Consider the following 14,541-nt stretch of genomic DNA (forward strand, 5'->3'; position numbering starts at 1 on the left):
GTCGCGGACCTGCGAGCCGCCCGGGGGGGCGATGGAGGAGAGCGCGGTCGTGATGTCACCGCGGCGCCAGAGCGTGCGTCGTGACGTCCCGACCATCTTTTTCCTCAAGGAAAACACTCAGGAAGCGGGCAGTGGGCAGGAAATGAAGGCCCAGGGAGCCCCAAGGAGAGGGACTTTGTGGGGCACACGACGAGGCTGGGCGCCCGGGGAGCATGGGGGTCACGCTCTCCGCACACCGCGCTCTGGGCGTCGTGTGGGGGGCCAGCAGGGCCGGAGGCGGACGCGGGAGAGAGCAGGGCAGGCGGCCACCTTGGGCCCCCTTCGGGAGGAAGCCCAGCCTTGGCCAGGCCGGCCGTGAGCCGCGGCCCCCGGGAGTGCCCCTCGGGTCAGCCAGGGCCCTCGCAGAGAAGAAAACAACAAGGACAAAGGATTTGAGGGTGCCCAGCCTCCCCGGCTGTCTGGAAGTTAGCCCTAACTCCCGATGCAGGAAGCCAGCCCACCCATTGCACACGTAGGAAAGCTGAGGCCCTGGACGGAAGGAATCTTTTTTTTCCTGCTTTCAGAAGAACAATTGAAGATCCCTGGCCAGCCTCATGCTGCCTGTCTGTCCTCGGAAAGGCCGGCCTCATGCCACACTGCCCTCCTCGCCCAGCGCGGCCTCGCTGAGCACAGTCGGGGCATTCAGTGGACGCCCAGGGCCTCACTGGCGGCCTTTGTGTGCAGCTCGTGCTGGCCACGCCATCGGCGAGGCAGATGGTGAGAGCTGGCCTCCCAGACGCGGAGCTGCGCCGGGCTCTGACCAGCCGGCTGGCCTGGCCCTCCACCCCTGTGTGAGCAGTGACACGTCTGTGGGAACGCGAGGGGCGGCAGGGGAAGTGGTTCTCGCGGTTTCACACGGTTCTGCCGAGCTCCAAAGGCCTTCGGAAGCCCGTGCTTGGCCTCACAGTCCGACACAGTCACCCGCTCCGTAGCTGGGTCTGATCCCTGCCCCTGCTTCCCACTGCCCCTGCTGGGACCCTGCACGGTGTGCCCTCCCGACCTCGGCTGCCGGCTGCAGCCCCTGGCTCTTGGGCGCTGGGGAGTAGCAAGCCAGCAGGTGGGAACCAGCTTCCGTGGGTGATTCAGTCAGCATCTGTGGATCACACAAGGACATTTATCATGTGTCCCTTTTCCGCATGTCCTGTGTAGGTACAGAAGTGCGCCTGTGACAAGGGGGAAGGGTGGAGGAAGTTGCGTTTAGAGCCTGGGTGATGTCAATGGTTGTTTGGTTTTTCTCTTTCCCCTTCAGGAAAAGGGGGGGCCTTTGCAAATTGACCCTGGTAGCTGCATTTCCAGGAACCTGACAGTTGGGAGACCCAGTCACTCACTGTCCCCACACGAGGTGGCCATCAGGTTGCAGCTCTGAGGGCTCCAGAACAGGGAAGTGGCTTCAGAAAGGACATCTGCCTTGAACGGGCCAGTTCCTGCGTGGTACACCTGTGCTTGGACCCCTGGAGCACTGGGTCTTCAATGAGGTCGGAGCCCCACCTGGCCCAGTCCTGTTCTCTGCCACCAACAGGCAGAGGGGAGCACAGGACACTTATTGCCGCCTGGGCTGGGCTTCTCCCCACTCCTGCAAGCTGTCCCAGCTGACAGCCTCCTCATGGGGTCCAGGCGCAAATCTGCACGCCTCCCCACCTCAGGCCGGCTGCGGGGGGGACACCTGTGTCTGCCCCTGTGCCTGCCGTCACACTGGCAGGTGAACGGGGTTTTCTCTGGTGAATGGGGCAGTGTGAGAGCCAGCCAAGACTTCCTCTCAATGGAAACACTGTTGCCACTCAGCAGGAAGGCTCCAGTTACAGGATCTCAAGAATTGTTTGGGGAAAGCCACTAAGTAATCCTCTCCTAGCTGAAGCTTAAGCACCTTCTCCCCTGGGGATTGGAATTCTTGCTCTCTGACGATGCTTCTGGAAGTTTTCGTGTTCCTGTGTGACTTCATAAACGGGTGTCCACAGCATGTGCCATGTGGCTGTGTGTAGCTAACACAGGAATTACTCCTGGGGTGCCAGGTGTGGCAGCCACACCCCTCCCAGCCTGGCGTCACCCCGACAGTCACCTTCATGTCCTCACCCCTGCATTCCCAACATGACCTACAAGCTAGTCATCAAGGGAAAAACAGTTCACTGGAGCCGCGGCCTTGGAGGTTAGGAGGGCACAGGAAATCAGAACAGTGCTTATAAAAATATCGAAGACTGATAGTCTTGGTGGATTATAAAAATAGAGGTTGCTTATTTTGATTGGAGGATTGCCGTTTTTGGATTTAGGTTTTTTCCACCCCTGCTTGTTTTGTTCTCACGTGGGTTTGGTTTAATGAACTATTTCGATCATAGGATGGAGAACGCCTAGGGGACACGCAGGTCTCTCCTGCTACAGAACAGCAGAGGCGTGATCCTCTGCCAGGGCTCCAGGACCACTGCCCGAGTTTAGTATTTCACCTTATGTATTCACATCTGTGAACTTTGTTGAAATAATACAACGTCTACACAATCTACTCTCAGCTACTTCTGAAACATCAACATTAACTTTCTGAGATGTATGCTTGCAGAGTCACAGAGTTTGAAATCTTTTTGTCTGCAACTGTCTGTATAGGGGAAGCATCCTTTCGGGCCCAGTGCAGTGACTCAACTGGCTAATCATCCCCTTTCAAACACTGGGATCCCACATGGGCACTGGTTCTAATCCTGGCTGTTCCACTTCCCATCCAGCTCCCTGCCTGTGGCCTGGGAAAGCAGTCGAGGACAGCCCAAAGCCTTGGGACCCTGCACCTGCGTGGGAGACCCAAAAGAAGTTCCAGGCTCCAGATCGCTGAGCTCTGGCCATGACGTGAACCCATAGATGGAAGATCTTTCTTTCTGTCTCTCCTCTCTGTAAAAACATGTTTCCCATAAAGACAAATATAAATTCTAAAAATGATAATAAAAAATTTTTAAATAAATACAGCTTTTAAGTTAAAGAACGGAATGTCACTGAGCATTCACTAAATCAAACGAGGCAAAGGGTCTTGCTCCCGCTTTGGACAGCTCTCACCACAGCGCACCTGCTTTACCCGTTATCTCAAAGGGAGAAAAAAGTGATAGAGTTGCTTTTTACTTCTTCCGTTGATCAGCTGGTCCCATTTTCCAAGTAGGAAAATCTGTACAACCCTCAACTTGCACTTGTGCAAAGTACTCTTGCTCTGGTCACCCCAGAAGGGCCCTCACTCTTGGCAATATTCCTGCCAAAGTTGCCTTTGAATGACCTTGCCTTATTTTTTTTTCCTGCCTTGAGACCAAAGATGAACCACACAGGATATGTCTGTCGTGCCCAGTAACGAGCACAAACATCTCAAGAACATTGGCTCACACCGCCCAAGATGAACTGAGCTCCAAGTCACTTGGGGTCCCCAGAGTTGAGATCTGACACCTGAGCAGGTACCTATGGTGGCCCCTCACCTGTGCACGGGAGGAGGTGACTTCCAGGCAATGGGTCTGTAAGAGAGAGAGAGAAAGTGCACGAGCTGAGACTGAAACCTCAATGTGGTATGTTCAAAAAGAAACTTCACAGGGATGTGTGTGTGTGTGTGTTGCCAGTTTTAAAACTAATTTGCATTTTTCACTTTTTAACTGAGTGATGGATTCATCGTACTGACTCCCCCCTTTGACAGATCTGATGCATTTCATAAAACAACATACAAATTAACAAACCCTGGTTTTTGGTTCTCTTACTTTTTTTTTTTTTTAAGTTTTATTTATGGGCTAGGCACAATGGCTCAGTGGCTGAATCCTTGCTTTGTATGCGCCAGGATCCAATGTGGGTGCCAGTTTGTGTCCCAGCTGCTCCACTTCCAGCTCCCTGCCTGTGGTCTGGGAAGCAGTCGAGGATGGCCCAAAGCCTTGGGATCCTGCACCCAAGTGGGAGACCTGGAAGAAGCTCCTGGCTCCTGGCTTTAAATCAGCTCAGTTCCGGCCATTGAGGACACCTAGGAAATGAACCAATGGACGAAAGATCTTTCTGTCTCGTCTTCTCTCTGTATATGTTCGTCGCAGCATCCATGTGAGAAGCTTTTAAAAAAAAGATTTTTTTTTTAAGATTTATTTTTATTATTTTTTTTATTGGAAAGGCGGATATACAGAGAGGAGGAGAGACAGAGAGGAAGATCTTCCGTCCGATGATTCACTCCCCAAGTGAGCACAACGGGCCGATACTATGCCGATCCGAAGCCAGGAGCCTCTTCCGGGTCTCCCACACGGGTGCAGAGTCCCAAAGCTTTGAGCCGTCCTCGACTGCTTTCCCAGGCCACAGGCAGGGAGCTGGATGAGAAGTGGGGCCGCCGGGATAGAACCGGCGCCCAAATGGGATCCCGGGCGTGCAAGGTGAGGACCTTAATCACTGCGCCACTGCGCCACCGTGCCGGGCCCTAAAAAAAAAAAAGATTTTTTAAGATTTATTTATTTTTATTGTAAAGTCAGAAGAAGCTCCTGGCTCCTGGACTCGGATTGGCTCAGCTCCAGCTGTTGTGGCCACTTGGAGAGTGATTCAATGGACAGAAGATCTTCCTCTCTGTATATCTGCCTTTCCACTAAAAATAAATAGGTATTATTTTATTATTATTATTTTTTTTTTGCTTTATTAAACACCAGTGCATGTTCTCCTGGTGCTTGGTCTTTGCAACCATTGCTAATATTGATTAGTGTTAATCAAACCACATAGGACACTACCCTCTATTGAAGGAAGTTTTTTTAGGAAGCATGAAGATGTGTTTGAACTTCAGATGTTTTGCACACAAGAATTAGGAAGGCCTAAACTCTGTCCCCTGCTAGGCTTTCCAGCTACACCCAGGTCTTGTGCAAACCCTTGGGCACCTGTGCCTCAACTCACCCATCTGTGAAACTTTTCCTAAGTTTGTATTGCGCACTGACAGCAAACCAGGCAAGCAGCTATACGCCAAGACTACAGCAGAGAACAAATCTGAGCTCCGGAAGCTTACCTCTCTCTCAACAGCAACCCAGCTGGCAAGTTATGTAATCAGGAGAAAGCCACACGGTCTTAAAGCTCACGGCAGCGGCGGAGTCCATCACTTAATGGCCAATGGCAACAGAGTTCCCCACCAGGGGCTGATGGAACCTGTGGTTCAGAAGGTCCCCTTAGATCTCAACAAAACAAACTTTTACAAAGGAAAAAAGACAAGCTGCAGGTGGCTGGGTGGGACAGGTTCCTGACGGGACCTCAGCGCTGTGTCTGCTCCCTGGCTGCCTGCACTTGTTCGCTCTCCATCGATCTGTCTTTGTTTGCAGTCATTTCTCGACACCACTTGGAACCTGTCCTATCTGGGTCTGACCCGCCACTGCCAGCTGGCTGCAAGTGCCAGGCTCGGGAAGCCTGGGGGTGAGCGGACTGCTCCCTGCACAGTGGCAGGTGAGCACGTGTGGGGCTGAAGAGAACAACAGGCCTGTTTGGGCAGTGGAGGGAAGCTTGTGGCTTTGTTTCCTGTACTTCATTTTCCTGTCTGGACAATGGGGCTAATTCTTGTTTCAGCTCTTTCATTACACGAATGAGGTGTGAATATAACATCCAGTTATATGACATCTACCGACAGTCACTGGGGGCCGTTGAGAAAAATATATGATGTTGAGGCTGGGATTGTGGCATGGTGTGTTAAGCTGCTGCCTCAGCACTGCCATCCCATGTGGGTGCCAGTTTGTGTCCTGGATACTCTAATTTAGCTTCACCTCCTTGGCTCTTGGCTTCACACTGGCCTAGTCTGACTGTTGCAGCCATGTGGGGAGGGAACCAGCAAATGAAAAAGCTCTGTCCTCCTCTGTCTTTGTAACCCTGCCTCTAAAAGAAAGCAGTCTTCATACATACACACGGGTATACGTAACTCCCTGCCCCCCAGTAGCAGGAGGTGGCTTTAGTGTGCGGGCCTCTGCTCTCCACGCGGGTGAGCTGGACGCAGCTCCTGGCTCTGGGCGTCAGGGCTTCAAGGCCACTGCGCCCTGGCTGCGTGACCTTCTGGGGAGGCAACCGGGGCTGGAAGGCCTCTCTGCCTTTTGGATAGAACACGTCAATCAACCCCAAAATGCAGGCATACCTCCAGACAAGCGGGAGGAGCAGTGTGTGACTGGGGGCCCTGCCAGGGGCGGGGGAGGGAACAGGGCTGGCTCCAGGCCTTGGAATGGCTCCCTCAGCCAGGCAGGGGCGTTTTCCTCCCCTGAGCAAACTCTGCAGCTCCGCCAGCTGGGAAGGCAGCAGCCCGCAGAGCGCAGAGCGGCTGGGCCGCATTCCTCCCGGCCTGCCTGCTTTAGACTGCACAGATAAGCAGCCAGGCAAGGCGGGGGCAGGCTTGCCTGCTGCTAAGTGGGTGGGGGACATCTGGCACAGGACGGGCAGCGAGGACAGGGGCTGCCTGCCCGCCACAGCTCTCCCCACAGGGCAGAGATGTCCCAGGGTGTCTGCACACTCCCTGGCCGACCTGCTGGCAGCTCCTAGTGCCAGCTGCTCTTGCTCCCTCCACCCCAGCCCCTCAGCCCTCCGGAAGCTGCTCTCGCGGCTCCGGGCTCTCTCCCTTTGCTGGTCACTAACTATGGTGAGCATCCGTCTGCCAAGCACTGTACCGGAGTCCATTCTTACTCTTCTAATTTCTAGAAATCCTATTTCGTTCCGCCCCAAATCTGTTGTTACTTCTTATAGCTTTCTTCCCCTGGGCAGATTTTCTTTCCTTTTTTTTTTTTTCAAAGTCAGATATACAGAGAGGAGAAAAGACAGAAATCTTCCATCTGATAATTCATTCCCCAAGTGACTGCAACAACAGCCAGAGCTGCACTGATCCGAAGCCAGGAGCCAGGAACTTCTTCTAGGTCTCCCACACGGGTTCAGGGTCCCAAGGCTTTGGGCCGTCCTCAAATGCTTTCCCAGGCCACAAGCAGGGAGCTGGATGGGAAGTGGAACAGCCAGGATTAGAACTGGTGCCAATATGGGATCCTGGGCATGTAAAGCTAGGACTTTAGCTACTAGGCTATCGTGCTGGGCCCCATTTCCTTCTTTTTTAAAATTTTATTTTCATTTTATCTGAAAGACACACACAGAGAGGTCTTTTCATCCACTGATTCATTCTCCCAGTACTTATACCAGCCAGGGATGGGCCAGGCTGAAGACCAGTGCCAGGGATTCCATCCAGGTCCTCAACATGGGTTGGCAGGGACTCAAGCACAGGAATTGTCACCATGGCATCATTGGCACACAGGCAGGAGGCGGATGGTACAAGCTACTGTGTGGCGCCAGTGTCCCGTATTAGAGGGGCAGCAGAGTGACTTCACGTCCTGGCTGCCCTACTTCCAATCCAGCTCCTTGCTGACAGGACTGGGAAAGCAGCAGATGGTGGCCGGAGAGCTTGGTCCCCTGCCAGGCAAGAGCTTCAGGCTCCTGGTTGGACCCAACCCTGGTTGTTGCAGCCATTTGGGGAGGACTGAACTAACAGATGGAAGATCTCGCTCCCTGTAGCTCTCTTCAACCAACTAAGCAAATAAATAAATCTTTCAAAAAAGCAGAAGGGAAGGAGCCAGGGCTTGAATGAGGCACTCGAATATAAGATGTGCGGGTTAAGCTGTCCCAAGTGGCAGTCTGCCCACGCTGCCGAACACCTGCTCCTGGGAGCGTTTTGGGCAGGGCCTTCATGAGTGCCTGGGGTCACGGGCTCCGTCCCTGCTGGCTTTTGCTCGCGTGGCCAGGCTATCTTCAATGGCTCGTTACTGTTATTTGCAGGGGTTTCTCTGGGGCCAAGGTCAAAGGAATGGGAGGCCACTGCTGGCTAAGGCAGGCTCGCTGGGCATGGCCTGTGAGTGCCACAGTGTCCTGTGCCCCCTCAGCAGGCAGCTCTGAGGGCACTGACTGGTCAGGCAGAATGCTGTCTTCTGGCTCTGTTCTCTGGTTTGCTTGGCACCCTGACAGAATCCCCCACTGTCCCCTGGGGTTAGGGTGAGTGATGTCCACTGGTGGCATCCAGACTTAGCCGCTGGATACCCACCCGGTCTACAGGGCTTGGTACTCTGGCCAGAGCCGGGGGCGTCCAGGCTGCAGCACCGCCCCCCCCCCCCCGACCCCGGCAGCGCCAGGCTTCTTTCCGGGTTGCCTTGCTGCTTTCTCTCCCAAGCCTGACAGACACATCAGTGCCTTGGGACAAAAAATGGCTGCCCCAGGAGAGGGAGCCATCGGGTGGGCAGAGGAGCAGCTCAGCCCACCGGAGGCAGGGAGAGTCCAGTGTGGCTGGCGTAGTCAGGCTCACGGCCCCCCATCGCAGCTGCAGCATTTTAAAAGCAGGGCGAGGCTGGGGAGGGACTCGAGTTAGCCTTCCAGGTCTCTGGGCTCCCACGGCCTGGGGGAGCGAGGCAGAGGTGATCTTTCCAAGAACATGAAGGAAGCCACCCTGGGCCTCCACAGGAGAGCAAGCTCCCAGCCTGAGGGCTGAGCTGGGTGGCCGTATGCACCTCGGACAGGAGGGCGTGAAGGTGACCCCCAATTCCACACTCCTCCCCAGTCATTGCCCCAACTCTCTCACGAGAGAACAGATGAGTCCCCAGGAAGGCACCCTGCAGATCTCACTACACACAGACAAGGGAGCTGAAAACAAGCTGCGGCTGGAGCTGCGGCTGCGGCACGGCAAGTTAAGCTGCTGCCTGGAACACTGGAACCCCCATTGGGCATTGGGTGAGTCCTGGTCACTCCACTTCCGATCCAGTTCCCTGCTCACGCTCTGAGAGAGCAGCAGACGACAGCCCAAGCGCTTTGGCTTCTGCACCCATGGTAGACCGGGAGAAGCTCTAGGCCTCTGGCTTCTGCCAAGGCTGTGACAGCTGGTCCTGGGTGTCATGAGGACCCTGGGACTAAGGACATCCAGGTGAGGCTAAAGGACTCGGAGCACAGCATGGACTGTGCTCCTTCCAGCAGCGCAAACACTAGAACAGAAACACATCATGGACTTCGGCTGGTAGGGCTGCTCACGTAGCTCCTTAACTGTGACAAAGGTTCCCTAGGGTGCGGCGAAGGGAGGCAGACGTGGGGGTAGGGCACGTGGGGCTCTCGGAGCTGCCTGCAGGTGCTCCTGTCCCACCTGAAGCTACTCAGGAAGTCTGGGCTACCGTGTGCTGCGGGGGGGTGGAGGGAGCAGGGTGGGCCCGGGCAGAAGGGACCCAGCCAGGTGACTCCGGGACTGGGAGGACAGGACACAAAGGATGCAGGCCCCGCCCCCCGGGCGGAGGCGGAGCTGACCACACAGGTTCTGGGCTTCTTCCCGGCTGAGGGTCCTACAGATGGGAAGGTGTCATGCAGTGCAGGGGCTCTGCCGCTTTCTCAGGCCATCCAGGGGGAGCCAGATCAAAAGTGGAGCATCAGGCCTGACATGGTACCCTAGCGGCTAAAGTCCTTGCCTTGCATGCGCTGGGATCCCACATGGGCGCCAGTTCTAATCCTGGTGGCCCCGCTTCCCATCCAGCTCCCTGCTTGTGGCCAGGGAAAGCAGTTGAGGACGGCCCAAAGCCTTGGGACCCTGCACCTGCGTGGGAGACCCAGAAGAGGATCTGGGTTCCTGGATTCAGTGCCAGTTGTTGTTGGCATGGGGGCGGGGGTGAACCAGCACAAGAGAGATTTCTATCTCCTGTCACTCTATCTTTCAAATACATAGAAAAACAGAACAAAAGGAGCAGCGCCAGCCTCGGTTGCCATCTTGGCTCGCACATGAGCTCCTACCTCACCTTCTACTCTAGATGGCTGTCCCACACAGCTGGACAACTGGGGGGTCAGGGGTCAGGCAGCTCACATCTGGCAGCTGGCCAGGCCTGGGCAGGGGCAGGGCCTACGTCACAGCTCTGAGTCAGGGTTGTAAGGGCGGTAACTGCCCTGGCATGTCCCGTGAGGCTCTTAGCCAGGCCCCAGCCGGAGGTCTTCAGCAGGCTTTGGTGGCCCCGAGTCTCACAGCGTGCTCCCAGCTTGCGAGGTTCCTGGCTATAGACAGCAGGACATCCTGAGGGACACTGCCTCTCTGGAGGCCGCCTTTCCTCACCCACACCCTGGGGAGCTGGGCCTGGCGCTGTCCTCCTGGCCTTTGTCCAGCACATCGAGCCTCGCAGCCGGAGGACTGTGCCCTGGTCCAAAGCCGCCAACGCCCTCCAGTCTCGGACAAGTCCAGTACCTCCCTGTACCCTCACAGGCCCCTGCCTTCCTGTGCCCTTTCCGGTCCCCCCTCCTCCATGTGCCTCTCCCTTGTATCCACCCCCCTGCTTCTGTCGCCCGCCCCAATAGCCAAGCCCCTTCCTGACTGTGGATTTTGTTCTCGTCCCAGTCTCATTCTCCCACGTCTGGGGTGAGATCCACGAGGACACAGCTATCCCCTGTAAGTGCCAAGCACGCCTGCAGGGCTGGCACTGTGGTGCAGCAGGCTGGGCCACCGCCCAAGATGTGCAGAAGTATGTCAGCTCAAGTCCTGGCTGCCCTGTGCCTGGCAGTGGGCAATGCCTTGGAAGGAGCTCCAGGCTCCTGGATTGGTTTGGCAAAGCCCTGGCCGTCGCAGCATCTGGGGACTAGACCAGAAGACGGAAGCTCTTTCTTCTTCTCTTCCTCTTCCTCCCTACTCTCCCTTTCATAGAAACGAGTAAGCCTTTATCAATAGAAGTGCCTGTGCAATGTAACCAGCATGACCCCTGGCTTCGAGATGGTCCCCGGGCAGCTGCTGCGGTACAATGAGTTAAGCCCACATTCCACATGGGTCCAGACCTGGTTACTCGGGGCCTCTGACCTGACTCCCTGATAATGTGCCCAGGAGGCAGCAGATGGCAGCTCAAGGATCTGAGTTCCTGTCATCCACACGGGAGACCTGGATGGAGTTCCTGGCTCCCGGCTGGTCCAACCCAACTTTCAAGGCCATTGGGGGAGTGAGGCTGTGGATGAAAGATCTCCCTCTTGCTTCCTGTCTGTGTCTTTCTCTCCCTTTCTCTCTCTCTGTAACCCCGCCTTTCAAATAAACACAAATAAACCTTAAAGACACAAAAAAGACAGCAGTGTCCACACACAGATGCAGCTGAGGCCGACTCTGGGAGGCTGACGAGGGCTCAGGTCGGGGGGTGGCCTGGGCCCCAGCTCCCGGCCTCTGTGCACCCCACTGTTACGAGCAGCTGTTGCAGACCTGTGGGAAGTTACCTGCTGGCAGGAGCTGTTTCTCCATCTTTCTGACTCTCAAAAAAGCAAATTTTAAAATCTTCAGCTAGGAGAACTTCTGTTTCTGTCTCGTTCATGCTGCCAGGGTTTACCTACATTTGAAATGTCCATTGTTTGTGTCTAATCGGGACAGCACAGGGCACTGGTCTCCCCAGACGCCCTGTAGATAGCACACCCATAGGGGAATGGTGCATTATCTGCACCCACCTGTGTACCCCTCCTGCCCACGTGTCATGGAACACTCCCCCACTCTGCCTGCTGTGCACACGACTGCGATGCTGGGACAACCTCTCACAGGAGCGCGATCACGTTTTGGCATGAGCATGATATTCTCAGAATATTTTCAATGCTTTGTTGGCTGAACCAGTGGGAGCAGGTTCTGTGGATACACAGGGCCAGCGGCGTATACAGGGCCAGCTGTAAACAGAGGGCAGCCTGCATGCAGAGCACCACCTGTATACACGGGTTTGTCCACACTCCTCCCTCTGCATGACACAGTCGTGCACTGTCTGCACACAGCCTGGTTTCTTCTGCACTGTCCCGCTGCAGGACAGGGGCCATTTGCAGTTCTCAGGTCTTGGGAACCAGGCTGTCAGGAGTGTTCACACACAAGCTCTGTGGGCCGTGCAACTGCGCCCTTGGGAATGCACTTGGCAGTGGGATTGCTGAGTCACTGGGAAACATCACTTTTACAAGGACTCTACTCAGCTTTCCCTGTCATCCTGTCCCAAGGCAGCCTAGCTGGCTCCCTCCACATGGTCCAGATCCCAGCTCCACCGGGGCTCCTCAGCCCACCCTCACATCCTGCGGGGGTGAGCCCAGCTCAGCCAGGGGCTCCACAGCCCACCCACATCCCCAGGGTCCCCAGTACTCTCCCTTCACCTTCTGGGGTTCATCACCCATGGGACTCAGCGGAGCCTACAGCGGGGTGCCAAAGCACAGCAAGCACTCAGTGTGTGCTGAGCACCTGCTCTTGGGGAGTTCCTGGTGAGCAGCTGGGACAGAAGACATCATCACGGTGGTCGGTCGCTGTCAGTTCTCAGCTCTTCCAAGGCCAACCTTCCTCCTGCTCCACAGAGAGGACAACAAGCAGCCGGGAGACACGACGGGGACGTGTTCCGTCTCGGGCCTTCCCTGTGGCTCCTCAGCAGCCTGCAGCAGCCCAGCTCCCCGCATGTAGGGCAAAAAAAGGACAGAGCAAGAGCAGAGCGGAAGGGACCCAGGCGGGAACTAGGGGAGCAGAGAAGCCTGCGGGCTGGGGTAGCCGTGCAGGAGGCCTGGCTTCAGCCCCAGCTTGTGACTGTGCTAGCCCCTTTGGCAGGTTGCACCATCTTGCTCTGTTAGGTTTGGACAGTAGAGGTCCTAGTGGCAGCTGCCTCATACGTTTGTGAAGTCCCGAGGAAGTCAATGGCACCAAGGAGAAGAGCGTTTGGCACAGCAGTGAAGACACTACTGGGGGAGCTGATGCCAAGGTGTGACTGGTAAAGCTGCCACCGAGCCTGCTCCATCCCTGACATCACTGAACACGGGGTTATGCTGCCTCCCCTCTGCCCATCTGTTTCCCAGTGTTATGACAGACATTTCACGAAGACGTGGAGTTCCCAGCACCCACTATTCTGAAGACTGGATGTCCACAATCAAAGGTCTCGTCTTTGGCTCCTGGTGAGGGCCTCCCAGTGGACAGCACCCCACGGCGGGAACAGGTAAGGCCGACAGTGCTGGTGGTGGCTCAGGCCTGCTCTTCAGCAGCAACCCCCTTCCCAGGGGAGGTAAATCATAGGAGACTAAGCAGCACCCCAGTCCCTCATCACTCAGGGCCCCCTCCAACCCCACCCATAGCACCCCCAGTCTCTCATCACCCAGGGCCCCCTCCAACCTCACCCGTAGCACCCCCAGTCTCTCATCACCCAGGGACCCCCTCCAACCCCACCCATGCACCTTGCTTGGATGAAGTCGCCAACTGTGGTCTCAACCATGTCACCAAGTGACGTCTGGGCGGCACGCAAGGCCTTGCCTCAGCCCATGGTCCAAGCCACGCCCACAAGCACCCACTCATGAAGCTGTTCACTCATCCCAGAACTGACCCACTCAGGGGCCAGGGATGCGCAGTCCCAGCCAGCCACCCAAAGCTACCTGCTTGCCATACGGGGAGCTCTGGGTGGGGATAGGCCCAGTTAGAACTGCATGACTCTGCCCCCACAGTGCCCCCACATGTCTCACAGGACGGTGCTGAGCTACAATTCTGGGCTCTACTGAGTCCCACTTCCTGCTAAAGCAGCCCCTGGGAGACTGTGGGGTGCGGTGGGGCAGGGTGGAGTTGGGGGGAGCCTGGGTTGAGTTCTTGGCTCCCAGTTACAGCCATGCGCCCCAGCCATTGTAGTGAATGCCCCCAGTGGATTACAGCTGTGTCTCTCAAATAAAATAAATACCAAATCAATAGATCTAAACTGCAAATTTCAGGGTAACCAGGGGAGACCATTTAACCAAACAGGTCCTGCTGAGCTGGGGCCTTATACTGCTCCTGGGATTGGTGTCCCTGAAGCCAGTCCCACATTCATCCTCTCCTTCCTGCAAAACACTCACACGGGTACAGGTTCATTGTGCACTCACCTGGGCACAGGTCTGCTGGGCGCTGACAAGAGGGGGTCAGGTCCGCTGGGCATTTGCCTGAGGACAGGCCCGCTGGGCATTCACCTGGAGACAGGCCTGTTGGGCGCTGACAAGAGGTGGGTCAGGCCTGCTGGGCGCTGACAACAGGGGGGGCACAGGCCCTCTGGACACTCACCTGGAGACAGGTCTGCTGGGCACTCACCTGGGGACAGGCCTGCTGGGTGTGCTGGGTGCTCACCTGGAGACAGGCCCGCTGGGCACTCACCTGGGCACAGGTCTGCTGGGCGTGCTGGGTGCTCACCTGGGCACAGGCCTGCTGGGCGCTGACAAGGGGGGGTCAGGCCCACTGGGCACTCACCTGGGCACAGGCCCTCTGGGCACTCACGTGGGGACAGGTCTGCTGGGCACTAACCTGGGCACAGGTCTGCTGGGTACTCACCTGGGGACAGGTCTGCTGGGTGCTGACAAGGGGGAGTCAGGCCCACTGGGCACTCACCTGGAGACAGGTCTGCTGGGTGCTCACCTGGGTACAGGTCTGCTGGGCGCTGACACGGGAACAGGCCCTGTGGGCACTCACCGCCCCCAGGACTGGTCTCCCTCCTGTCTGGCCCTCTCTGCCTTCCTCCTGGGTCTCCCTGCATGACTGCCGGGTGATGGGGTATTCCCTGGTTCTCTAAGCCCAAGGCCTGTGACAGCGGCAGAGTTGCA

This window comes from Ochotona curzoniae, unplaced genomic scaffold, assembly GCF_017591425.1.
Source record: "Ochotona curzoniae isolate NIBS_2020 unplaced genomic scaffold, NIBS_Ocur_1.0 contig_46, whole genome shotgun sequence".
NCBI classification, from domain to species: domain Eukaryota; kingdom Metazoa; phylum Chordata; class Mammalia; order Lagomorpha; family Ochotonidae; genus Ochotona; species Ochotona curzoniae.